The 26,457-nt window shown below is 36.3% G+C and overlaps 1 protein-coding gene and 1 non-coding gene across 9 annotated transcripts in view; one reads left to right on the top strand and one right to left on the bottom strand.

Moving 5' to 3' along the window:
• DIAPH2 (diaphanous related formin 2) overlaps window positions 1-26,457 on the bottom strand; it is a 971,442-nt gene that overhangs the window by 555,522 nt on the left and 389,463 nt on the right. The window lies entirely within an intron of this gene.
• On the top strand, window positions 5,338-5,475 carry LOC113597452 (U4 spliceosomal RNA). The gene has a single exon (XR_003418217.1). It is a non-coding gene; the product is annotated as a U4 spliceosomal RNA (small nuclear RNA).

Below are 26,457 nucleotides of genomic sequence, written 5' to 3'. Positions count from 1 at the left end.
GGTCCTTTATCCATTTTGAGTTTATTTTTTTGGATGGTGTGAGAAAGTGGTCTAGTTTCAATCTTCTGCGTGTTGCTGTCCAGTTCTCCCAGCAACATTTGTTAAAGAGACTATCTTTTTTCCATTGGATGTTCTTTCCTGCTTTGTCAAAGATTAGTTGGCCATATGTTTGTCGGTCTAGTTCTGGGGTTTCTATTCTATTCCATTGGTCTATGTGTCTGTTTTTGTGCCAATACCATGCTGTCTTGATGATGACAGCTTTCTAGTAGAGGCTAAAGTCTGGGATTGTGATGCCTCCTGCTTTGGTCTTCTTCTTCAAAATTACTTTGCCTATTCGGGGCCTTTTGTGGTTCCGTATGAATTTTAGGATTGCTTGCTCTAGTTTCAAGAAGAATGCTGGTGCAATTTTGATTGGGATTGCATTGAATGTGTAGATAGCTTTGGGTAGTATTGACATTTTGACAATATTTATTCTTCCAATCCATGAGCTGGGAATGTCTTTCCATTTCTTTAAATCTTCTTCAATTACCTTCATAAGCTTTCTATAGTTTTCAGCATACAGATCTTTGACATCTTTGGTTAGATTTATTCCTAGGTATTTTATGCTTCTTGGTGCAATTGTGAATGGGATCAGTTTCTTTATTTGTCTTTCTGTTGCTTCATTATTAGTGTATAAGAATGCAACTGATTTCTGTATATTGATTTTGTATCCTGCAACTTTGCTGAATTCATGTATCAGTTCTAGCAGACTTTTGGTGGAGTCTATTGGATTTTCCATGTATAGTATCATGTCATCTGCAAAAAGTGAAAGCTTGACTTCATCTTTCCCAATTTTGATGCCTTTGATTTCCTTTTGTTGTCTGATTGCTAATGCTAGAACTTCCAACACTATGTTAAACAACAGCAGTGAGAGTGGGCATCCCTGTCGTGTTCCTGATCTCAGGGAAAAAGCTCAGTTTTTCCCCATTGAGGATGATATTAGCTGTGGGCTTTTCATAAATGGCTTTTATGTTCTTTAAGTATATTCTTCTATCCCGACTTTCTCAAGGGTTTTTATTAAGAAAGGGTGCTGGATTTTGTCAAAGTCCTTTTCTGCATCGATTGACAGGATCATATGTTTCTTATCTTTTCTTTTATTGATGTGATGTATCACATTGATTGATTTGCAAATGTTGAACCAGCCCTGCATCCCAGGAATGAATCCCACTTGATCACGGGGAATCATTCTTTTTATATGCTGTTGAATTTGATTTGCTAGTATCTTATTGAGAATTTTTGCATCCATATTCATCAGGGATATTGGCCTGTAGTTCTCTTTTTTTACTGGGTCTCTGTCCGGTTTAGGAATCGAAGAAATACTTGCTTCATAGAATGAGTCTGGAAGTTTTCCTTCCCCTTCTATTTCTTGGAATAGCTTGAGAAGGATAGGTATTATCTCTGCTTTAAACGTCTGGTAGAACTCCCCTGGGAAGCCATCTGGTCCTGGACTCTTATTTGTTGGGAGATTTTTGATAACCGATTCAATTTCTTCGCTGGTTATGGGTCTGTTCAAGCTTTCTATTTCCTCCTGATTGAGTTTTGGAAGTGTGGGTGTTTAGGAATTTGTCCATATCTTCCAGGTTGTCCAATTTGTTGGCATATAATTTTTCATAGTATTCCCTGATAATTGTTTGTATATCTGAGGGATTGGTTGTCATAATCCCATTTTCATTCATGATTTTATCTATTTGGGTCATCTCCCTTTTCTTTTTGAGAAGCCTGGCTAGAAGTTTGTCAATTTTGTTTATTTTTGCAAAAAACCAACTCTTGGTTTCGTTGATCTGCTCTACAGTTTTTTAGATTCTATATTGTTTACTTCTGCTCTGATCTTTATTATTTATCTTCTTCTGCTGGGTTTAGGCTGCCTTTGCTGTTCTGCTTCTATTTCCTTTAGGTGTGCTGTTAGATTTTGTATTTGGGATTTTTCTTGTTTCTTGAGATAGGCCTGGATTGCAATATATTTTCCTCTCAGGACTGCGTTCGCTGCGTCCCAAAGCGTTTGGATTGTTGTCTTTTCATTTTCATTTCTCTCCATATATTTCTTAATTTCTTCTCTAATGCCTGGTTGACCCACTCATTCGTTAATAGGGTGTTCTTTAACCTCCATGCTTTTGGAGGTTTTCCAGACTTTTTCCTGTGGTTGATTTCAAGCTTCATAGCATTGTGGTCTGAGAGTATGCATGGTATAATTTCAATTCTTGTAAACTTATGAAGGGCTGTTTTGTGACCAAGTATATGATCTATCTTGGAGAATGTTCCATGTGCACTCGAGAAGAAAGTATATTCTGTTGCTTTGGGATGCAGAGTTCTAAATATATCTGTCAAATCCATCTGATCCAATGTATCAATCAGGGCCCTTGTTTCTTTATTGACCGTGTGTCTAGATGATCTATCCGTTTCTGTAAGTGGGGTGTTAAAGTCCCCTGCAATTACCACATTCTTATCAATAAGGTTGCTTATGTTTATGAGTAAGTGTTTTATATATTTGGGGGCTCCGGTATTCGGCGCATAGACATTTATAATTGTTAGCTCCTCCTGATGGATAGACCCTGTAATTATTATATAATGCCCTTCTTCATCTCTTGTTACAGCCTTTAATTGAAAGTCTAGTTTGTCTGATATAAGTATGGCTACTCCAGTTTTCTTTTGGCTTCCAGTAGCATGATAAATAGTTCTCCATCCCCTCACTCTCAGTCTAAAGGTGTCCTCAGGTCTAAAATGAGTCTCTTGTAGAAAGCAAATAGATGGGTCTTGTTTTTTTATCCATTCTGATACCCTATGTCTTTTGGTTGGCGCATTTAGTCCATTTACATTCAGTGTTATTATAGAAAGATACAGGTTTAGAGTCATTGTGATGTCTGTATGTTTTATGCTTGTAGTGATGTCTCTGGTACTTTGTCTCACAGGGTCCCCCTTAGGATGTCTTGTAGGGCTGGTTTAGTGGTGACAAATTCCTTCAGTTTTTGTTTGTTTGGGAAGACCTTTATCTCTCCTTCTATTCTAAATGACAGACTTGCTGGATAAAGGATTCTCGGCTGCATATTTTTTCTGTCTAGCACACCGAAAATCTTGTGCCAATTCTTTCTGGCCTGCCAAGTTTCAAAAGAGTGATCAGTCACGAGTCTTATAGGTCTCCCTTTATATGTGAGGGCACGTTTATCCCTTGCTGCTTTCAGAATTTTCTCTTTATCCTTGTATTTTGCCAGTTTGACTATGATATGTCGTGCAGAAGATCGATTCAAGTTACTTCTGAAGGGAGTTCTCTGTGCCTCTTGGATTTCAATGCCTTTTTCCTTCCCCAGTTCAGGGAAGTTCTCAGCTATAATTTCTTCAAGTACCCCTTCAGCACCTTTCCCTCTCTCTTCCTCCTCTGGGATACCAATTATGCGTATATTATTTCTTTTTAGTGTATCACTTAGTTCTCTAATTTTCCCCTCATACTCCTGGATTTTTTTATCTCTCTTTCTCTCAGCTTCCTCTTTTTCCATGACTTTATCTTCTAGTTCACCTATTCTCTCCTCTGCCTCTTCAATCCGAGCTGTAGTCGTTTCCATTTTGTTTTGCATTTCGTTTAAAGCGCTTTTCAGCTCCTGGTGACTGTTCCTTAGTCCCTTGATCTCTGTAGCAAGAGATTCTCTGCTGTCCTCTATACTGTTTTCAAGCCCAGCGATTAATTTTATGACTATTATTCTAAATTCACTTTCTGTTATATTATTTAAATCCTTTTTGATCAGCTCATTAGCTGTTGTTATTTCCTGGAGATTCTTCTGAGGGGAATTCTTCCGCTTGGTCATTTTGGATAGTCCCTGGCATGGTGAGGACCTGCAGGGCACTTCCCCTGTGCTGTGGTGTATAACTGGAGTTGGTGGGCGGGGCTGCAGTCGACCTGATGTCTGCCCCCAGCCCACAGCTGGGGCCACAGTCAGACTGGTGTGTGCCTTCTCTTCCCCTCTCCTAGGGGCGGGATTCACTGTGGGGTGGCGTGGCCCATCTGGGCTACTTGCACACTGCCAGGGTTGCGATGCTGGGGATCTGGCATATTAGCTGGGGTGAGTAGGCAAGGTGCACGGGGGCAGGAGGGGCAGGCTTAGCTAGCTTCTCCTTAGGTGATCCACTTCAGGAGGGGCCCTGTGGCAGCGGCAGGGAGTCAGATCCGCTGCCGGGGTTTGGCTCCGCAGAAGCACAGAGTTGGGTGTTTTTGCGGAGGGAGCAAATTCCCTGGCAGGAACTGGTTCCCTTTGGGATTTTGGCTGGGGGATGGGCGGGGGAGATGGCGCTGGCGAGCGCCTTTGTTCCCCACCAAACTGAGCTCTGTCGTCCGGGGGCTCAGCAGCTCTCCCTCCCTTTGTCCTCCAGCCTTCCTGCTTTCTGAGCAGAGCTGTTAACTTATGACCTCCCAGACGCTAAGTCGCGCTTGCTGTCAGAACACACTCCGTCCGTCCGGCCCCTCTGCTTTTGCAAGCCAGACTCGGGGGCTCTGCTTGGCCGGCCAGCCGCCCCTCTGCCCCGGCTCCCTCCTGTCAGTCCGTGGAGCGCGCACCGCCTTGCCGCCCTTCCTACCCTCTTCCGTGGGCCTCTCGTCTGCGCTTGGCTCCTGAGACTCCATTCTGCTAATCCTCTGGCGGTTTTCTGGGTTATTTAGGCAGGTGTAGGTGGAATCTAAGTGATCAGCAGGACGCGCTGTGAGCCCAGAGTCCTCCTACGCCGCCATCTTCCCTCTCTCCTGGCCAAAATAATTTCTCCAGAGTAATTAACAGGCGTTATCTACCCAAGGAATGGAACAAATACGAAGTTCAGGTTCTAAGGAGCTGCCTTGTTTGTGCCAGTGGCCCCACGCTAGCTCTTTATTAATTGCACCACCTGGGATGCTGATAGCGAACTGAGCTTTGGAACATTTCAGGCCTGGCATGGAATGCAGTTTTTACACAAGCTGCCACAGGGCACTGCTCTCATGTGCTTTCTTTCCTGACCACTCTTCAATTAAGAAGTGTGTTATTCCCTTTCAGCCAGAAAATTCTATGATTTCTTGTCTTGTGGTTCAGAAATCCGATTTCACAGCTTATCTTCCGTTAGATGAAAGTGTTTACGGTGTGTCTGGAGCTGGAGTAAGTTCCTGCGGGTGCTGAAGAGCAGGGGCCTCCTCTCTCCTCTCATTAATTTGCTGATGCCTAACTGCACTGACGCAGCTGTGAGATACGGGGGAGAGAGCTAGTTCTAAGCTTTAACAACATGTTCTATCTAAAGTGATGCAGAGTCTAACAAGACTACACTATTATTACACTTGAAAATCATGATCTCAGCTTTGCACAGTGGCAGTATCATAGCCAATGAGGTTTATCCGAGGCACAATTATTGCTAATTGAAAATCATGATCTCAGGTAGTTTCTCAATCTAATTAAATACAATAAAATTATTGCTACTATTGAGAGAAAAATGGCTTTTAATATATGTCTTTAAAAATTATGACTAATGTTCCTCAAAGGATCTAAAAGCACAGTGTCTTTCCTATTGAATAATCAGCATTTTAATTTATTCTAATTTTCAAGCCACTCCCAGGTTAAGATAACTGTATATAAAGAAATTACAATCCAAGGTTCATACCCGTTGTTAATAAAAACAAAATCTGAATCATATTGAAATTACTTCTTAGAATCATTCAGAAAATTCTACCCAAAGAAACAGTCAAGAAAAGCATCCCAATCTCACAATATGCCTTAAACCCCACTATGAGAGACTAGTTAAACATAAGGATGCAAATGCTGTAGTCTAAAGGATATATTAAGATTTTCTGTGAACTAACAAGACTCCTGAGTAAATCAGGCATATGCAATGCTCATTTTGTTCAATGACTTCATATTTTTGTTTTTTTTCATTAAAATATATTTCACCTTTTCCCCTTTTCAAATGAACAAGTTGTTTAAAATTAACATTAGATGTCTTAAATATCTAGAGTTCACTGTTAATTTTCTTAAGTACTAATATATTTCTCTTATAGTATGCAAATTGGCTTTTTCCTAGATTGAAGAAATGGTTAAGAATTCCATGAGTGAGCACTGCTGTTGAGAATCACAAGAGCAAAGCTAGTTTAAAATAGTTCCCTAACTAGACAGCCTTTCACAAACAATAATGATTTGCCATGATCAGTAAATACTGACAAGTGGCTATGATTGTCTTTGATTTTCTTGCCTTTAAAAGCATTCCTTAGTGATCACAACCACAGGCTTAGATAAATAGATAATTTGAAGGAAGGTAAGGATATATGGAACTTATCCAGGTAGTATTAAAGGCTTCATATATTAAAAATGTCGTGCTTTCATAATGAATACAAAATGTTACTTGTCCTAGGGTGCTTTGATTACATATATGTTTAAATGCTTTAAAAAACTTAAACATTCCATAACTTGACTAAAATATAGGCAATTCAACATCTCAATTAAAGCTTGTATAGACATTTCTCCAAATACGACATACATATAGCCAATAGCTATACGAAAATATGCTCAACATGACTAATCATGAGGGAAGTGCAAATCAAAAACACAATGAGATATCACCTCACAACTTTTTCAATGGCTATTATCAAACTACAAAAGGTAAGTGTTGGTGAGGATGTGGAGAAATTGGAACCCTTATACACTATTGGTAAAAATGTAAAATGGTGTAGCTACTATAAAGACCAGTACAGAGATTTCTGCAAATAATTAAAACTAAAACTACCATATAATCTAGGAATCCTACTTTGGGGTACACAACCAAAAGAACTGAAATCAGAATCTCAAGGAAAAAGCTGCACTGTATCTTAGTACTGCAGTATTACTCACAAAATAGCTAAGAGAGGGAAAGAACCTAAACATCCATCAAAAGATGAATAAAGAAATGTGGCATATACATATAACAAAATGCTATTCAGCTTTAAAAAAAGAATAAAATCCTGCCATATGTAATAGCATGGATGAACCTAGGAAACATTATGCTAAGTGAAATAAGCAAGTCATAGAAAGATGAATACTGCATAATTATGAAGCATCTAAAATGTCAAGCTCATAGAAACAAAGTAGAATTGTGGTTGCTGGGGACTGAGAGAGGGTGAAGGGGGGAGTTGTTGTTCAATAGGGATAAAGCTTCAGTTATAGAACATGAGTAAGTTCTAAAGATCTGAGGTACAAAATTCTAGCTATAGTTAATAATACTGTACTGTACACTAAAACATTTTTGAGAGGGTAGAGCTTATGTTAAATGTGCTTATATCCAAAAAATTATAATGTACAAACTTAAATTATACTGATTCTGTAATTATTCAAAATTATTTGGATGGGACTGAAGAGACTTTTTTAAGTCTCAATACAAAAACTTCAATAATTGATTTTTGTCCTCAATGGTCCTATGGTCCTCACATTCATAATGAGTCCTCCAAATTTGATCTCTCCATATGCAAATAAAAAATCATATAACCACTGGTTTTAAATCTGATAGGTTAAATTAATTTGAGTGCTTAAACTGTCACTGCTAATTGACCAAATAATAATGAAACATCATAAAATACTGTCTGTAGAAACATAATGATGTATCATAAAGACATTTGTATTATTATTAAATGCGTTAGCATCAAGATACTAATTATCTAAGATAAAATGTCCATGGAACATTATTAGATTTCCTTTAATACATGGAGTTTTATATGCAATTGTACTATAACTTCATTCCTTTATAACTGAGGGATGCTCATTAGCATAAATAAAGTAACATGGCTATATTCTTTTCCCAATCTAATTTAGGCAATGTTCAGGCATCCCCTACTAATGTCTACTATCTCAGTGGATACATATAACATGTGCCAAGATGTTTGTAATTTGCAGGAAATATTAAGATATTATAAACGGGTAACATTGAATGATTTACATAGTGATAACCATAAATCATAATAAATTTTTTATAACTACTGTATCTCAAAATTCCAGTGAGAAAGATTGATTCCTAAAGTCAGCATCAATACTATTCGTTCATTTATTCATTTATCCAGCAAATACTTATTAAACATCTACTATATGTGAGCCTAGGCACAAGCATACAGTGGTATATAAAACTTAAATGTCTACTCATATTTCTTAAATATGTAGTGATAATGTAAACTACTAATTATGGAAGTATCTCCAGAAGATATCTAACTTTTGTAATTTTCTTTAGCCATGGTAATTAGCTTGAATGAATATATGCATATCACTTAGAGAATTCTTTTTGTTATTTGAAGTAGTTCTGTATTAAAGAATACTGTATCTTTGAATCAGCATCAACTGATGTGTTACATCTTGTTATAAGGAGTATGTGGAAAAGTAAAAATATGACACTTCTAGTAAGTATACTATATATAAAACCAGGAAAAATAAAGCCATTAACAATAGTGTTTAAAACCACCCAAATAATTTATGTAACATTGTGTATACATATATGAATATCTAATAATGCCCAACTGTTGTTTTAGACATTTCATACAAATGTAAGAATTGTGATCTCCCTATATAAATACATATTTTCCCATGTGTATATAATTCCAGAAGTGATTCTAAATATATAGAAATAGTTTTCATATATTAGTTGAAATAGGCATTAAACTTCAATAAATAATTTTATGTTAAAATGAATGCAAGTATGACAATGGCAGGCAGGGGAAATCTATGATTTCTGTGTAATAGCTGCAATAGTTTTTCATTAACTGTTATTTTCTATTCTTTTAAAATTCTCTTTACCCTTCTATTTATGGAAATATAAAAACACAACTGAAAATGGGGAAACAGGGGTGTCTGGTTGGCTTAGTTGGTTGAGCATCCGACTCTTAATTTTAGCTCAGGTCATGATCCCAGGGTTGTGGGATTGAGCCCTGTGTCAGGCTCCATTCTCAGCATGGAGTCTGCTTAAGATTCCTTCTCTCCCTTTCAGCCTCACTTCCCTACTTACGTTCTCTCTCTCCCTCAAAAACAAACAAACAAACAAACAAATGGGGAAATGGATATAGATAGATAGATAGGTCACTCACACAATTATTTACATATATATATATATATATGTATATATCACACAAAAGAGCAAAAGAGGAAAGTATAATAAGAACTACAACAGCGATAGTAGTACTAGTTGCAGTAGTAACCACGATCACAATAATTAAATCACCAGCAAAATCAACTTTTACTAAATACCTCTTCTGTCACCTTATATAATATGTATTGCCACTATCATTTTATGAAGGATGAAACTAAGGAATGGAAAAGTTGAGTAATCTTCCCAAGATCATATAGCAAATAATTAAAAGATGCTCAACCTCATCAGTAATCATGGAAATGCACATGAAAACAACCAATGAAATAGTATTTCACAGTCATCAAATTGTGACAAAAATGTTTTGTAATGCCAATTATGGATGAGGAGGTAGAGAAATAAGAATTTGTGCCAACAGTGGTGGTAAAAATTAGGATAAGAAGTATAAAATAAATATTTATTACCACCTAATATATTTGAGGTGTCTTATCATAGGTATAACCCAGTCTTTCCATTTATAGGTCAAACGGCCAAGGAGACAAGGATGTTCACTGCAGCAATATTTGCAACAGTACAAAAACTGGAAACAATTGACATGCCAGGGGTTACAAAATGGATAAATAGATTGTGGTGTGTGAATACAATGGAATACAACCCAGCATTTCAGTGACTCTAACACAGCTAAATATTTCAACAAAAATAGATCCCAATTACAATGTTGAATGGAAAAATAAACATGGTGGAAAATGTTGCATGCAGTATAATAGCATTCATCTAAATTAAAAATGAAACACAAAATAATCTTATGTATTGTTTATAGAGTGTGTGTGTGTATGTATGTATATATATATATGTGTATATATATATATATATATATATATATATATATATATACACACATATACCAAAATTATGATAACATGGAGTAGATACTCAGCAGATTAATGACAGTGCTTTACTTGGGGGAAGAAAGTGATACTGGAACAAGTAGAAGCCTGGAAACCTCAATTTTATATCTAATGTTTCATTTCTTTAAAAGCAAACATCTGTAGTAAATATGACTAAATGTTAACATTTTTTTTCATTCTGGGAGGCTGGTACAAGGATGTTTCCTATATTAGCCTATGCAGATTTTTATTTTTCAAGTAGATTACACACACACACACACACACACACACACAACTTTTTACAGTTTATAAACTATTAGTCTTGGCAATCCATGGACCAAGGGTATATAGGAATATACCTATATAGGTATATAGATATCAGAAACAATAGGGGAGAAAATAATAAAAACTACAGGTGAAGATTAGATAGGTCAGCAAGCACAATTTTGTTTTCAATTGTTTTTTGAATCTATTTTGTGAGGAATAGCACATTTGTTTACCAAACCTTGAGAGGGAAAGCTGATACAATATGCAGTATGAGATTGAATTTCCTTCTCTTATATGCTGCATATTGCAGCTGTGAAGCTTCCCCTCTCTGTGCTACCTCCAGCTGTGCAATAAGTAAGGCATCCCACAGAAAGGTAGATTTCATTCTGACACTAGCATAGTACCTGTAGCCATCAGAATGGCATTACCAAGAGTGTTTGCAACGTTTAGAACACATTAAACAAGACTAATGGTTCTAATGGTGGGAAACACACACACACACACACACACACTCACACACACACATACACACTTTGTAATGATTCCCTAATTAAGGAACAAATCTTACTGGTCATACTTTAGACAAGAATCCCTCAAATCAGGAAGCACGTGTTACTGCATAACTAATATACTTGTACACCTGTTCATTAAGCCAATTAATGAACACTACTAAATGTCACCAAAACACTATGTTTAACAATGTGTATAGCTAATGTTGTATATTTTCAGTTGGGTTTCAATAGCTCAGCAGGAAAGGTTTATTTTAAGGAGGACAAATAAAGTTGTCTTAGAGGTTTCAGGGAGAATCTCTCTTGTTTGAAGTGGAATTTTAAAGCACAAAAATGGAAGTATAGTTATTACCTAAACCTAGTATTTGACAAATGAGGTGGTGGAAGTTATTTCTGTTAACCTTTTTGTTTTTCCTTCCCCTCCCCCATGGTCTTCTGTTAAGTTTCTCAGGATCCACATAAGAGTGAAAACATATGGTACCCGTCTTTCTCTGTATGACTTATTTTACTTAGCATAACACTCCCCAGTTCCATCCGTGTTGCTACAAAAGGCCACATTTCATTCTTTCTCATTGCCAAGTAGTATTCCATTGTGTATATAAACCACAATTTCTTTCTCCATTCATCAGCTGATGAACATTTATGCTTTTTCCATAATTTGGCTATTGAAAGTGCTGCTATAAACATTGGGGTACAAGAACTGGACAGCAACATGCAGAAGGTTGAAACTAGACCACTTTCTCACACCATTCACAAAAATAAACTCAAAATGGATAAAGGACCTGAATGTGAGACAGGAAACCATCCAAACCCTAGAGGAGAAAGCAGGCAAAAACCTCTCTGACCTCAGCGGTAGCAATTTCTTACTTGACACATCCCCAAAGGCAAGGGAATTAAAAGCAAAAATGAACTATTTGGACCTCATGAAGATAGAAAGCTTCTGCACTGCAAAGGAAACAATCAACAAAACTAAAAGGCAACCAGTGGAATGGGAAAAGATATTTGCAAATGACATATCAGACAAAGGGCTAGTATCCAAAATCTATAAAGAGCTCACCAAATTCCTGTTAACCTTTAACCTCTGTGAAGTACCTGATTCAACTATCCTTAATTCCTTTACTTGTGGGTTAGCTATGAGTCTGTAAGTATGGACTGATGTTTTTCTGGTCATCCCACACTCAGAAAATGCCCTGTTATGTAAATCTCGTCATTCATGCCACAAATCAGTGAGTCCAGCAATAAACCCCAAGAGCTAAGTGTGTCAGTGATGAGTGCTAAAAAATCACAACAGTAGGAATTCTAATAAAGACAGTACAGGTAGGCTAATAGGTCATTTCTGCTGAGAATACAGTTTGGATATTCATCATATCTAGGTTTTTCTTTTTCAATGTAGTCCATCTCAGACTGGCACAAGTCCTTCACACAATTTAGTTTAATGCAAAGGGCAGTTGACCTTGTGAGCAAGACTGAAAAAAATAACACCCTGAAGTATCTGTAGCCAGGGTCTCAACTTGACAATGTAGGATTTTTCAGTCTGGATTTTACTTATATCTGAGCATGTCTTGAAAGTCAGTATTGTAGATATCACCAAGAATTTATTCAAATGAAGGATCATTGGGAAACTATGTATCCTAAAAGAAACTTCTCATCTCCTGGATATTTCCACTTTGTTGTATAATAAACTCTTTAAATTTAGCACATCCTATACCAATTTCCTTATCTTACTCTCCAACTCTTACTCTCCTACTATAGTCTTTTCCATCTCAACAAAAGGAAATTCAATCCTTCAAGCAAAATACATATATACACACACAATCATTGACTTTTCCCTCTCACAGGCTATATCCCATTCTTTGGCAAATCCAGTATCTAATCACTCTCATCACCTACACTTCCACCTAACTAAGGATTTCAAGCCACCATTGCTTCTAGCCTGGGTTACTGGTGTACCCTAATAACCATTATCCATTCTGCCTTTGCCCTTCTTCATTCTATCCTGTTAATTAATTAATTAATGTTATTCCATTGTTCGAGACCCTTCAATGGCTTCCTGTCTTATTCGGAGTAAAAACCAATGTCTTAAAAATAGCTTAAAATGTCCTACTTCATATTTCATGTCCCTTCCATAACTACTCTGATCTTATCTCTTACTACTTTCCCCTCATTAACTCAGCTCTAGCCACATAAGCTTCCATGCTGTTCTTCAAATATGCCAGAACAATTCTCACAGCAGTCTTTGCATTTGATATTATATCATCCCCATATATTCCCTCACTACTTTCCGATCTGATGCAATGTCACTTTCTCATAGAAATCATTCTTTTTTTGAGAGAGAGAGAGAGAGAGAAAGGGTGCGAGTGAGGTGCAGAGAGAGATGGGGAGGGGCAGGGAGAGAGTGAGAAGCAGGGCTCACCTGAAGTGATTTAGTGATTTTGAGCTCACCCGAAGTGGGGTTGTGCACACCCAAAGCAGGGTTCATGTTCACCCCATGTGGGGCTCAGGCTTACCCGATGTGGGACTCGAACTCACGAACCACGATATCATGACCTGAGCTGAAGTCAGATGCTTAAACAGCTAAGCCAACCAAGCACCCATATAAATCATTCCTGATGATGTGGTTGAAAGTAATAACCCCTCCCTCTTGTCACATATTTTCCCCTTTGCCTGCTTCATTTTTCTCCAAAGCAATTATCACCATCTGACATAATATGTATTATTTATTTTATTGTCTATACTTTTTACTTTGATGTGAACTCTATTAAAAAGAGGTATTTGTCACTGTTTTGTTCACTGTTATATACTAGCACGTAGAATCATGCCTGGAAAAAAAAATAGGCACTCCAATGATTTTAGAATTTATACAACATATATATTCTTATTTATAAACAAGGAATTATATATAAGGTTATATATTCCAATATTGTTAATAGCAAAATATTATAAATGTTCATCTGTTGCAGACAGATTTAATAAATTATGGTACACTGGGTATTGCTTTTAATAGCAAAAGATTTGAAATGACCAAAAAGTTCATTAACAGAAGAATGATTGATTAAACTATGGTATGTCCAACCAATGTACCACTATGCTGCTACATATAAGACTAAGGAAGATCTTTATAAAATTATATGGAATGTTCTTTAATAAATATTGTTCAATTAAATATTGTAAAATGTGTAGTATTACCACTGATGGAAAAAAAGAGGGAAGAATATATATATTTGCTGGTATATGCATAAAATGTTTCTGGGAAGAAATACAAGGAATCTATTATATTAGTTACTTCTAGAGAAGGGACTGAGTAGCTGGGGAGACAGAGATGAGAGGAAGAAAATTCCCTCTATACAAGTTTTGTGCCTCTTTAAACTTTGAATCATGTGAATATATTATCAATTCAAAAATGAATAGAAAAACAGAAAAGAAACAAAATGATTTCTCCACTACGAAGTCTCTAATATATGAGTGCATAAGACAAAAATGCTTTGTGATACAAGTTGGGGAGAAAAGTACTCTGTGCACTTGAGGTTTTCAGCATAAAAATGAAGCCCAGGCTTCAAGTGGCACAATTAATAAATCAGAGGAAGAATGAGGTGACACATACTAAATAGTGGCCTAGAACTAAAGGCCTATATGCATTTCAGAATGTATTAGTGAAATTCAAATAAGCAAAATTTTAACAACATAATTATGTGCTATGTGAGTGGGGGCCTTAAGGGTTCATTGCATTCAACATGACTAATGAATTCAATCTTCACAATTATATTGTCTTTGATACACATATTTCTTATCACTGGTTTCAACATATTCATTTCTTATTCACCACTTGTAATTTATAAAATAAAGTAAAATTGCAATAAAAACATTAAAACTTCTGCACAAATATTTTCTGTGTAGACAAAAATCAATGCTAACAGACAGATCTATTAGTTGGTATGTGGCATTATAATGTCTGTAAAAATGGATGAATTCACTGTTAAAAAAGGCAATTTAAGAGTTTCAATGAATTATAATCTCTGCTAAGAATACTATGAAAGTTAAACATATAAAACTTAAGGACCACTTAGGCACTATATATACAAGTAAGCCTCCCCTGAACAATTCCCAAACCAGTTAAAGAAAACTAGAGAGGACTAGTTCTTTCAAGACCGATAATTTAGATGTATTATTCATACAACAGTTTTGTGATTTTTATTTCTATCACCAGAGTCATATGACCTGATGAAATAAATTGAAGATGACACAAAGAAATGGAAAGACATTCCATCCTCATGGATGACAAGAACAAATATTATTAAAATATCCACACTACTCAAAGCAATCTACAAATTAAATGCAATCCCTTTCAAAATACTAACAACACATTTTTCACAGAGCTAAAACAAATGATCCCAAAATTTGTATGAAATACCAAAATTTGGCTACCCCAAGTAGCCAGTGTGACCTTGAAAATGAAAAAGCAAAGTTGGAGGTATCACAATTCAGGACTTCAAGTTTTATTACAATTCTGTGATAATCAAGACAGTATGGTACTGACCCAAAACCAGACACATAGATCAATAGAGCAGAGTAGAAAACACAGAAATGAAGCTACAACTAATATGTTCAATTAATCTTTGACAAAGGAGGAAAGAAGATCCAATGGGGAAAATCTAGTCCCTTCAACAAATAGCTTTAGGAAAAAATAAACAGACTAATCATAACCTGAGGTCAATATGTAAGCTGTTAGTCAAAGTAAATTAAGTCAACTGATATGAAATCTATTCAATAGGTACACTTAGTTTCATGTTGCATCATTGATAACAACTGGTGTGTAGGTGTGTTTGTATCATTAAGTATATCATAGGTGGCTTCATTTTAACAATGATGTTCCATGAGCTATTTTATTCTACTAAATATCAGAAACAGTTTGGGTTATAAGCTTTTAAGAACTTAAAAAAAAAAAGTTCTTGGATGAGAGCCCAGATATGAGAAACTGTCTTCTGTAAAAACTATCTTTTAGTAATACTATTATCAGTGCTAACATATTTAACATAACTGCAAAAGGTACGGATTAAAACAAGAACATAAGCCTAGTCATTTATTTTAGAATAGTTGGCAATTGCCTATTGTGTAACTTTTATTAATTTTTGAGCCTAAGAAGCAGATATTAGAGGGCCCTGCATTGTTCATAAAGGCATATATAAGACAAAAACAGTGTTTAAGTTTAAACACTAAATCTCAGGGCAAAGCAAATCTCAACTGTAGATTGTACCCTCAATGTATGGCCCCAATTTTCTGTGAAATCTGTAGAATGCAGATAGAGCTATTACCATATAAAGTAAATCATCTCATAAAGATTAGAATGGAATGTGCACTATGTTTTAAAAATGTCTGAAATCTCTTGAATTGATTTGAAGGTTTTACCAGAAACTGAAATGAGAAAAGCAATAGCCTAAGTAAGAAGCAGCTGCTAATAGTCACAGACACCAAATAAATTTGACTGGATCAAGACAGCAACACGCTGGCTCTTTTTCCCAGCCAACTATTTCAAACCTGTTGTGCTCACCATTAGGTTGGGGTTTACTTCACCTCAGCCACTTCAGTCTCAACACTGTGGGGTCTAATTGTTGATTTCCTCATAGCAGCCACCAAAATGTGCCTCTGTTTTTAGGCTACAGTGGTTTGGATCTGAATGTAAGCACTGGTTATAACCACAGAGAGGGAGCAGGAAATCAGCACATAAAATTGGGAACAGAAGTGTGATTAAGAAATATAATCAAATTAAAAGCTTCAAATTAGGGGTGCCTGGGTGGCTCAGTAAGTAGAGGATCTAACCCTTGATCTCAAGGTCTTGAGTTTGATTCGACTGTTGGGTGTAAAGATTAAAGCTTCAAATTGGCTAATAAGAAATGATAGGAAAAATTTCTTACTGGAAAAATTGTACTAAAATATCAGATAAAAAACATGAACTACAAAGGTGGGCATGATAATTTATGAAGAAGAAAGAATCACTAATATAGCTAGCTTCCCACTTAGAATTCAAGGAAATAAATCTGATAAGATTATTTAAAAAGGCAGAGATTGCATCTGATACCCAGTGTAGTACTTTGAAAACCAAGGCATACAATAGGAGTAAGTAAATGTAGAAAATGAAATGGTTATACTTATTTAAAATCACCCTTTATGTTCTGCTTCCAAAATATATGCATTTTTCATTGACTATGGGTATGACATGAGTTACTATACATAATGTTATTCTGTGTGCCTAATATAGATGAAAAGATTACAGGTTCTAATTTTAAGTGACTTTTGCCTATTGTCTATCCAGGACAAGTCTACCTAAACACAGGAAAGGTATAACAGGACTCCTGAATGATGGTAAAATACTCCTAGCTCATCTCCCTTCACAGATTTGATGCCAAACATTTATCTATCCATTAAGGACTAAATAGGGGCACCTGGGTGTCTCAGTTGGTTAAGCGTCCGACTTTGGCTCAGGTCGTGATCTCATGGTTTGTGAGTTTGAGCCCCACATCAGAATCTGTGCTGACAGCTCAGAGCCTGGAGCCTGCTTTGGATTCTGTGTCTCCCTGTCTCTTTGACCCTTCCCTGGTTTCCCTCTATCTGTCTCTCTCTCTCCCTCCCTCAAAAATAAGTAAAACATTTTTAAAAATTAAAAAAAATAAAAAGAACCAAATAAAGTGTCACTTTCTCTATAAAATCTTCTCAAATTACCACTACATTTTTTGTGTACCTATATCAGCAATATGGTATTTTCCGAACACTGACCTACTCAATTAAGGTTCACGTATGCATCTTATTGCCTTCTCTAAGTTTCAGACTCACAGGGAAGATAACATACTTGGTACAACTTTGTCCCCCATATCCATCCCACCCCCATAGTATCTAAAAAATGATGCTCAAGAATGTGAATATGCTACATAAAATGTTAGAATGGAAAAAATGATGAGGGTGCAGGGAAAGAAATGTGAAAATTTTGATTATCTGTCTTCAAGATGTAACTAAAACCTGAATAGTTAGCGAACAGTGAGAAAGAATTCAGGTCAGAAGATTTGGGAGGATGCCCAAAGTCATGGACACAGAGAAGAAAGAACAGCCAATTAAGAGAACATAAAGGAAAAAAAAATGTGAGAAACAGGATAACATTGTCTCTACAGTGAGAATGGAAAATGTTTCAGTAACAGGACGTAATCAGCAGTGTCAAACACAGCAGGAAGGTTAAGCATAGTCTAAATCATGGGGAAAGAAAAGAAGAAAAAAATAGGCCATTTGAGACCATATTGAGCAATTTTAACAGAGCAATGGCAACAGAAGCCATATTACAGTATGTGAGGAAGAAGTGAATGGAAATAGTGAATAACGACCACTCACTTGAGAAGTTTTTTTTTTTTTTTAATGTTTATTTTTGAAAGACAGAGTGTGAGTAGGGAAGGGGCAGAGAGAGAGAGAGGCAGAATCCGAAGCAAGCTCCAGGCTCTGAGCTATCAGCCCAGAGCCCGACACGGGGCTCAAACCCACAAACTGTGAGATCATGACCTGAGCTGCAGTTGGACTCTCAACAGACTAAGCCACAAGAAGTTTAGTAGGGAAAATAACAATATAGTATAAAGGAGACAGGAACAAAGTGATTGAATCTCAAATCTGTATAAGTTTGTGTATTACAAGAAGGTACCTGATTGTCAAATTCAAGAGCAGCTTTTATGCCCAGAATGATTTCAGAACAAACCCAGCATACAATGATTTACTGGATAAGATCAATGGAAACTGTGCAAAAGGGATTATACTGTTCAGTGATCCATGTTGCATCAATATCTATAATGGAATGAGACAAGGTGACACAATGGCCTAAAGCTTCCTGGAATTGCTCGTTAACAAAATCAACCAGGAAAAGAGAATCCACAAACAGTAAGCAAGTAGCATACTGTCTTTTTACTGATGAGAAAATAGCATACCAATAGAACTAGGCTGAAAATTATTGTTGAGAGAACCAAATAAATGTTCATACAACAAGCATGGTCTCCATAAGGCCCTGTCAACATCTATGACAAAGAAACACAAGTCAATGTATTTGAGCCAACAAATGAATATTGGTATATCCGACATAAATGTTCCAGAAAGAGCACCCTATGCCATTTTTATTGGAATACAAAAGTTATTGGATAACAAACTGTTCATGAAGATTAGAACACTAATTTTGTCATATCAGTACTAACCTAAAATATAAAATGTTTATACAACATTAGCTGAATTTAAAAAAAAAAAAAAACACTAGTTTTCATCCAATTACCTTCGGTGTCCTAAAAGTGTGATATCTGACAATATACAGACCTAATGGTAGCTACTACAGCTTCCCTCTGCACCCAATACAGATGGACTAGCTAGGTGGCCTATCAAGACAGCAGGTGGCTTTCTAAAATTAGTGTCTGCATTTGTAGTTTATTCAGAAAATATTCAGATGAAAAAGAAATTTGCAGGGTCAATTTCAGGACAAAATCATGCTACCTCATACAATTTCAATGCAATGCAACTAAAGAAATAGTTAAGCTCCAAGTGAGGGGGCAAGGTGCCACCCTAGGAAGTGATGGAATTTCAGGTAACAGTGACCTTAAGAAACCTATGATGGTCAACATAATTGCCAGATTAACATTTTAATTTTTTGTGTGTTTTAAATGTTATTTAAAAGGCAATTGCCTATAAATCCCATGTCTCGGTATGCATGCATGAATTATCATTTAGTAATAACACCCAAAGAAAAGGAAACTGACTTTACTTTCTAATATCGGTTATTAATAATAATGTTGATTATTATATTATCTCTTATTTAATGAGTGCCTTAGAATATATATCTTTGTCCCCTAATTATGATAATAATTCTTCAAGGAAAATATCTTATTATTACTGTAAAAAACTTAGGCTCTGAGCAGTGTCTATAATATGTACTAAACCTGGATACAAACCTGGATCAGTAAAGTTTTTCAACAGGAAATAGAATAATCCTATATATCATGTCATTAAGTGAACTAACAGGTATAAAACATAAAGCAGAGTGACCAGCACTCAATAAGAACCTCCAACAAACACCAATTCCCATTCAATGGCCCCCAATAATCATTCTACAAAAACTCTACAACACACAGTCTAACCAAGTGAGCTATACAAAGAGAACGGGGTTTGGTAATGTTATAGGCAAATATATCAGACATACCAAATTCCATCACTAAAGATGATAAAGGAAAAAATTGGTTCAACAAAAAGAAAAAAAAATGAATCAATGAGAATATCCACCGATATATTTAATGGTAATTGAAGCATGATGCAATGACTTCACTGTTTCTCAAAGGCAAGGATAATTTTTCACTGGCAGTTTTCTGGGGTAACCTTCTAATTCATATGGTCCTTATCAGTTTGAAATTAAAGAGTCTCAGTATCAATTTTGCTTAAGTGATTCTAGTAATTAATAATCCACAGCAAAAACGTACTCAAAAGATAACATAAAACCTAGCCTTCTGTACAAAGTGGAATGAAATATTTCTAGCATAAAATACCTTTGGGAATAAGTTACCTCTTGGCAAAACAAAGAGTATCAAAATAATATTAAAAAACCTGTGAAATACAATAATAAAGAAGACATTACATTTCCAGAAGTTATTAAATGCTGGAGTTTGCCACCATAAAAATGCTCTTACAGCTACATCCTTGGTATGTGGCCACATTAAAACCTTTTAAAGCATGTAATCAATGGGACTAAAATGCATAAATGCACATAGTAAAAGAATACTTTGAACTGTCCACTTGAAAGATGAGAGCATCATTCTATTAAATGAGACATGAATCAAGAAGTACATGTTCTTTGCTCTCTTTACTCCTTCATAAAAATTTAAATTCTGAAATTCTATAACACCAGATACGAGTGACCTTGCTATCTTCCAAATCCATATTAATATATATGTGTTACATATATTTCCATAATATCATATACACCCATATAGGAAACTACTGAATGTATTAGATTATCAACATTGTTTGTTCTGGAAACTTTCTCTTCAATGACTTCAAAGACCAGAAACTTCCCTGATAATCAATCCTATGCTTCTGACTAGACTTTGTTTTCCCACGTTGTATTCTTTTCTTAAATATTAGTGACTCCAGGGTCCCCATGCTCTCATCTTTTTAGTTTATATTTTCATCCTGTGTGGATGATCCCCTACCCTGGCTTTGACCATTAATCTACATGCTTTTGTTTCTTGAATCTGTATCTCCAGTCCAGGTTTTTGCCTTGAGTTGTAGGCTCATAAATCCAATTTCTTACCTCTTCCACAGGACCTTTAAATAATTTTTTTAAGTTTATTTATTTTTGAGACAGAGAATGAACGGGGGAGGGGCAGAGAAAGAGGGAGACACAGAATCGGAAGCAGGCTCCAGGCTCTGAGCCATCAGCCCAGAGCCCGACGCGGGGCTCGAACTCACGGACCGCGAGATTGTGACCTGAGCTGAAGTCGGACGCTTAACCGACTGAGCCACCCAGGCGCCCCAGGACCTTTAAATAAAGATGTTCCAACATGAACTCACAACTAGTAATGTGAAAAGTGGTTTGTTCCCTACTCTGGTTGATGGTATCAAAACCCAGTATATATAAGTAAGAAGCCATCAAGTCATCTTTGCCCCTTCTCTTGCTAAGCCTACCCAAAAAAATTCTGCCTCCATTTCTATTGTCTTGTTTAGAGCCATCAACAATTACTGCTCAGACTATTCATTCAGTAACCCATTTATTTTATAGCTATGAACTATACTAGGAAATGTGAATGTAAAACTGATTAAAGTACAACTTTTGTCTTGAAAGGAAATGGATAACTACAGCAATGTATTAAGGTATATGGAAGTGCTATGAATTTACAGCAGTCTTCTGAATTTCCTTTTGTAAAATTTTCACTCTATTCCAATTTTTTCTATATATTCATTACTGGGGATACCTTTATAATACATTATGATTTTATTACTATTTTTTCACTACCTGTAGGATAGAACTTAAATAATAAGCATGGGACTCAGGGTCTTTCAAAACCTGGCTGGAAATGCAAGGAATAGTCCCCAGGTATACCAATGGTCGAGCCACACAAGAATATCATCATTCCTGGAAAAAGCCAGGAAATTCCAAGACTGTATGTCTTTGCTGAAAGCTCTTTATATCCCACTCCTTCTCAGCCTGAAAACATTTGGCTGGGTTAAAATATCATCTCCTCTGGGATGCTTTCCTGAACTCTTCCAAGTAGAATTAATTTCACCTTCCTCTTTTTGTTCTTAGCTGGATGTAGCACTTAATATACTGTATTATGATAAATTTAGATATCCAACACACCAATTATGTATGAGCTTCTTAAAGCCATCAGCTATATCTTGATTATATTTGTGTCACTAGAAACTAGTGCCATTTTGGTAAATAAGATGCATTGAAAAAAATGCTTGCTTAACTGAATGAAAGTACTATATTGCCAAATTGTAAAAATTATGTTATTAAAATTCTATGTATTTTAAATTAAAACATACTCTAATTTAACAATTTCAAGGACAGCCTTCCATAGTTAATGAATGTCAACACTTATATCCATAATTAAATTGCATTTAAGATGTCATAGTCATTCATTGCTGCACATTATATTTAATAATGGTGATTTTTATGATTTATGTCTTCTATTTCTATCACTAGCATGAAACTTAACAGCTGGCATATATGTTTCCCTGGTAAAACCCATTATTGGTAGCAGATAACAACTAAGACAGATTTTCCTATGGCAAAATCCTCATGTCATGTCACTTTATATGATAAACAGAGACTCTGCCAGTGTTTCTCAAGCCTGAAGCAAATGCATACAGTCAACTTTCATTTAATGGCTTCAGTCCTAAGCCAAAAATCAGAAATCACACATATATACACAGAAGTACACATGCATTAATTATTAAGGACCCATTAATAAGATACTGTTCTCTGTAGACAGTATTGATTTTTGTCGTGCCCCCCTGTTTTTTACATTTCTTTTGTGAAAGGGGATGGGGAGAATTCTATGAAAGAATGCCTAGAAACTATAACTATTGACAGAACATAATTCTTGCCCATGAAATCACCTTTTGAATCACTCTGATTCTTTAATATGTAGTTATAATATTTCCCAAGTTTAAAAATGAAAATTAGTAAGTTAAATCATAAAAAGGGTAGGCACCATTATTTATGTATTCAAGTACCAATGTCTCATGTTTAAGAAACTTCAACTTATGTAAGGATAAGTCATTTTAAGATATCACATGTCCACATAAAAATGGAACACCTGAACTTCTATTTCTGAATGTATGGTAGAATATAAACCCTGATTGTCCCCACTCCTAAAGAACCAAACATGGTGAACATTTTTTTAAATAATTTATAATGCATAGATAATCTGGCAAGCAAGTTGAGGGATATCTGGAAGCCAAAAACTAAGTAAAAGATAAATTCAAAGAAGTAAACATCAGTAGAGTCAGCTTTGACCTTGAGTGAATTTGCTAAACACAAATGAACCTGAGCCTTAGTTCCCAAGTCATCAAGTAGAAGGGAATGGAAAGCAAGATCAGGGGCTTACCACAATGGAAAGAGTAAGAGGAAACTGCCCGATAAGCTCATAGAACTATAATTCGGTACAACAGTAAATTAGAAATAAACTTTCTCATCTCTCAAAGGCCCTAAGAAGAAAATTGTCCATGTCAAACCTTGGTGATAATCGGAGAAGGTAAAAATATTCTCCAAAAATTTCTAGTCAAAACCTAGTCCACATATGGCCTGAATTAACACCTCCTCAAGAGTATCAAAAAACAAAAACAAAAACTTAAGCCAAAATTTTGACATTACCCTAGGTTGGCAGCAATCTAGAAAAAGCAAACACGAATCTCTTCTGAAGGATGTTAACCCTCACAAGATGCCTTAAAATATTACCACAGAAAAATGTACCAGAATCTATAGGCATGTTTAATATGTTTAATGAATTAAGATTAAAGTTATGAGGAGAGCAAGATACTATTAAAATGACTAAGCAGATCTGAAAAACAAGAAAATTTCTTAAAATTAAAAAAAATCAATACTTAAAATTTAAAATCTTAAAGGGGGATTGGTTTAGCAGCAGATGTAACATAGCTTAAGAAAGATATTCATGAAGTAGAAGTTATGGCTGAAGAAAATTTCCAGAATGTATCACTTAGAGATAAATAGATGGAAAATATGAAAGAGCTTAAGAGAAATGTAGCATATAGTGACAAAGTGTAATGATATAATCCAATTTCCAGAAGGTAAGAAAAGATAGGATGGGACAGAGGCAATATTTGAGAAAATAATGGCTGATAATATTCCAGTATTCCAGAAATACGCAAATACACAGATTCAGGAAGCTCAAAAAAATCCCAAGTAGTATAAATAAATAAAAATAAATCAATACCTATAAACAGTGACACAAACTCTTTAACACCAAAGGTAAACAGATGACATTAAGATCAAATATACAAAAAAAAGACATTACCTTAAAAAGAACACATGCAGAGTGAGAGCTAACTTATGAACAACAGAAGCCAAAATTGGGGAATGATAACTTTAATGGGTGGAGAGAAAGTAATAGCCTAGAATATATTAAAAATATTTTTCAAATATTCTTATCTTTTGATATAAAGGCATTAAAAAAAACCCAAAAACTAATAATAGACCCCCACTAAAACAAATTTAAAGGACATACTTCAACAAAGAAAAATGATACCAGAAGTAAGGATGAACATACATGAAGGCAGGGGCGCCTGGGTGGCTCAGTCAGTTAAGCATCTGAGTTCGGCTCAGGTCATGATCTCGTGGTTCATGAGTTCAAGCCCCGCGTGGGGCTCTGTGCTGACAGCTCAGAGCTTGGAGCCTGATTCAGAATCTGCGTCTCCTTCGTTCTGTCTGCCCCTACCCCCGCTTGCTCGGTCGGTCGGTCTCTCTCTCAGAAACAACAAACATTAAAAAAATTTTTTAAAAAGGGGCACCTGGGTGGCTCAGTTGGTGAAGTGTCCGACTTCGGATCAGGTAATGATCTCACAGTTTGTGAGTTTGAGCCCCATGTCGGGCTGTGTGCTGACAGCTCGGAGCCTGGAACCTGTTTCAGAAAATGAGTCTCCCTCTCTCTCTGCCCCTCCCCTGCTCATGCTCTGACTCTCTCTGTCTCTCAAAAATAAATGTTAATTTTTTTAATTAAAAAAAAAGAAAATATATGAAGGCATGTTGAGCAAAGAAAGAGGTAAATGCATGGGGCAAATATAAATAAATAATGATTTCATAAACAATCGCAACCATACTAGTTTTGCTAATGATGTGCAGATTGTTCGACCCCCAGGAATTACTCCCAGCAATTTGACTCCCAGGAATATACTTTCAAATAATTTTTGCACAAGACTAGACTATCATTTCTAAACCCACTGGGTAGCTCCTCCTGGATGCTGATAACTAGCAACCCAAACATATGGTTTCTCAAATCCATTCATCATCTTCCTCTGGATCTGCTCTTCCTCTTTCTTTCTTTCCCTATCCTAGTTACTCTGTTAAAAGTATCACCATTTTTGCAACCGCAAAGTCTTAAAAATCTAGTCATATCTACTTCTTCCCTATACCCTATTATACAACAATAATAAGTTCCTTAGTCCAAGACATTCTAATTTAAAGGTGCCATTCTCATTCAGGTCCTCTGGCCCTCTCACTAAACATACTTAAAAACTTTGTTTATGTCAGGCCTCATAACCTAGTTCAAATATCTAATAATAATATCTATTATCTTCTGTCATTTCCTCTGAACGTAACCCTCTCTGTCTCCAACATGAATTCTGCAGTCTAGTCACCTAGATTAGTTGTTACACACCTGCTATTGCATGGGGAAAATGACACTATAAGCCCCAGGTTTTTCAGTATACAATTTGTTCTGTTGAAAATATCTCTCCCTCTCACCAACAATGTTATTAAAGGCTGAATCCCACCCGTCTTAAAAGTCCAGCTAAATTACTCCACTTATATCATGCCTTCTGCTATCTGCCCAACCTCTCCTTCCTTTATCCCTTTAAAACTAGCACATTGAAATTTGAGGGAGGAGTCAAGATGGCAGAGAAGTAGGGGGACCGGAATTTCCCTTGTCCCCCAAATACAACAGTATTGAGGTCAGAATACTTGGAATTCCAGGTATACAGGTTTCAGAGTGACAGAAAAATCTCCTCAGGGAGAAAGAGACAGCTTGGTGGCACAGTGGTGCATATATGCAAATTGGGAGAGATAAATGGGTGGCAAAGCATGGAGGGGGGAACCCCTTCTGGGGAGAAACAAAATGAAGAGAAACAGAGGTTATGGAAGTATGGAACTGTATTTGGACAAGAGAAAAACCTCTCTGGAACACAGACTGGGGAACAAGAAATAAAGAAAGGGCCAGCCTCTACAAATAGCCTTAAGTGCTAAAGATTGGCCATTTCAGGGTTGTGAGACTTTCTCTGGATCAGAGCAGCAGTGTGTGTGCTCCTGAGGGGGAGGGAAGGTGGCCCTGGCGCAGAGTACCTATCTTAGGGCCACACAGGGAGAGAATAGTCCCCTCCTTTGAGTACTGTGGGAAGAGGGTGTATAGTCCTCCCAAGGACAAAATATCCTGCAGGTGCCAGCCAGAGGCCCTTTGTCAACTGGGCAGAGTGGCACTACCCCAAAACCA

Source organism: Acinonyx jubatus, chromosome X, assembly GCF_027475565.1.
Source record: "Acinonyx jubatus isolate Ajub_Pintada_27869175 chromosome X, VMU_Ajub_asm_v1.0, whole genome shotgun sequence".
Taxonomy (NCBI): Eukaryota; Metazoa; Chordata; class Mammalia; order Carnivora; family Felidae; genus Acinonyx; species Acinonyx jubatus.
This window is presented reverse-complemented; position numbering and strand designations above follow the sequence as displayed.